Raw genomic sequence first — 2,441 nt, 5'->3', positions numbered from 1 at the left:
GTAAAGTGCGCACGCAGTGTTGTTAGGACACCGCTCCGAGGTTGTTTATGTTTTTGTTTACTTTGGTCATCATTGTCCATCGTTAATTTTATGTTGTTTTGTTCTTCATTATTTTTATATTTTTTGTATTCCTCAGTTGTAATTTAAAAAATACTGCCCCACACACGGTGAAGCTACAATAATAAAAGTACAGATTTTATTTATTTTTTTAATGGTACAACTTGGTGCCTAGTGATCATCCACAAAGATTGATTTGATTCTGTCACTTAAAACATAGACCTACCAAACGTGTCCAAACATACACAAAAACCAAGAAAAACTGAAAACAACAACAACAACAAAAACAGATTCTGTCCAACATAGGAAATGGACATGCGAAATAAAATTAAATACAAGTTCTATAAATAACATGTAATACAAACGCGTGTTGAAGCCGTAATACCAGAACATCACAAATGACTCTCAAGTCTGACTTACAATTGCAACATTGTCTGTGAGATATTCAGGCTATCTTAGTTAGAACCATAAAGGTTTCTTGATGGAGGTGTATATTATTTACGTTACCTTGAACTAGGCCAGTTTTATTCGTCAAGTTACGAGTGTTCTTCTTTGTTTCAAGGAAATGAAGCGTCGTCTTCGGTCCTCCAGTGTCTTATCAACGCTTTCAGAAAAATCATCAATGAAGAGGTGTTTTGGGTTCACCTTGTCCCTTCCGCAAAAACCAGTGTTATGTGATGCTGAGGACACTTATCTTAAGAGAGACTTCTAACTGGATAAAACAGTGATCGTAAACCCTGATCCTCATTAGCTCAAAAAGTCATTGACTTTGGCTCAGCCTGTCACTCTTTCAGTACTCTCTGGGTCAACTTTTGATCGATTTCATTGAGTTTTGGCTCCGTTCTACACCTGTGCTTCTTGGAGTTGCGGGGCAGCCTTGTGAGTGGGGAGACTGTCCCTTTCACCCAGGTACAAGTTCTTCTATCAGCAGTCTTTTCCCAGCTTAAGTGTCCTTGAGCGTGACACAAAGTAATGCTAGCCAATCATTTTTTTTTTAAAGTTATAATCTCCTTTTATTGTTTTATTGTAAATGATAGTTTTCCTAATCTCCTATTCAGCGATGGCTGCATTGCTCCTTCTGCTAAAGCACTTTTAAATTTTACAAAATATATGCTTTAGAAATATAGTTAGATTTACTTGATCTGATACCCTGTGGGGGAAAGGGGAAACAAGAGAAAATGGGATTCTCTCAGGGATCAATAAAGAATCCCATAATAACCATTAATATGCTAATATAATTCTACCCAAATGAAACGTATTAGCGTTATGGATAAAGAGCTGATACTGTGTTAATCATTTAACTATGCCTGCATGTATGAGTAATAAAGTTCTACTCTGTGATGTGGAGTTTTGAATAAAATTCTGCTGCTCTGTAGCTCTCCATTATTGAAGGCTTATTCTGAAAAGTTATTTCTGTTTCCAGAATAGTCCTGTGAGTACATCGCCCTACTGAAGGCAGAGTGTAGACCCTCCACCTGTTACACAACGTGATGTAAAAATGCCGTGGATGCTGTCCCTGTAAATGCTTACAGCAAAAATAAAAGGAACACTTTGGTCACGTAGGTTTACAAAGTTTAACACAAGCAGGACCCCAATAATTAATTTAGCACTTAATATTATATGTAATATGTGCAAATCACTAATTGTGGACCATTTTGTACAGGAGGAGATGCTGGGGCCCCTTTACTCCACAGAAACACAAATCCTCGCATTCATTCATTCATCAACCATAACAAACTTAAAACACTTAAAATAGCACAATGCTACGGTAGAGTTAGAATTAACAGGCTGTATTCAGTTGGGTAGATGACAAAGATTGCCTGACTTAGATTTAGGTACCTAGATTTTATAAACCTGGTTTGGTCTGGAAGGACGAAAATTGGATTCAGTCCCAGCAAGGGTTCCAAAATTTCTGCAAAAACCCTGATTTCAGTTTTAAAATTATGAATTCATATATTCATTATTAAAATACATTTTAATGTAAGCACTTACTTGGAGGCCCTTGGGGACAAGCCTCTGGGACTATATTTCAGCACCGCTCAGGAGGTGGTATTACATGCAAGTTCCAGGTACTTTCAGGGGTTGGCGGCAATGCTGTCCTTCGGTCAAACACACTGGTATATGATGTCACTTCACGAAAAGGACAACCACGAAAAAAGCAACAGAAACCATAGTTTCACAAATACTGTTTTACCAAGATGTCTGGATTCTCATTAGTATGTGGAGGGAGGAAGCCATTTAAAGGAGCTGAAGAGTCTGCAGTTAGAAATGAAAAGGTGTACCTGATGTGTCTGGCACAAAAATACACAACCAAACCATTCAGGGAAAAATTATGAGATGGAACAAGATTACAAAAAGAATGAAATATCAAAATATGCCTTGTG

The sequence above is a fragment of the Xiphias gladius genome, chromosome 17 (genome assembly GCF_016859285.1).
Source record: "Xiphias gladius isolate SHS-SW01 ecotype Sanya breed wild chromosome 17, ASM1685928v1, whole genome shotgun sequence".
Classification (NCBI taxonomy): Eukaryota; Metazoa; Chordata; class Actinopteri; order Istiophoriformes; family Xiphiidae; genus Xiphias; species Xiphias gladius.
This window is presented reverse-complemented; position numbering follows the sequence as displayed.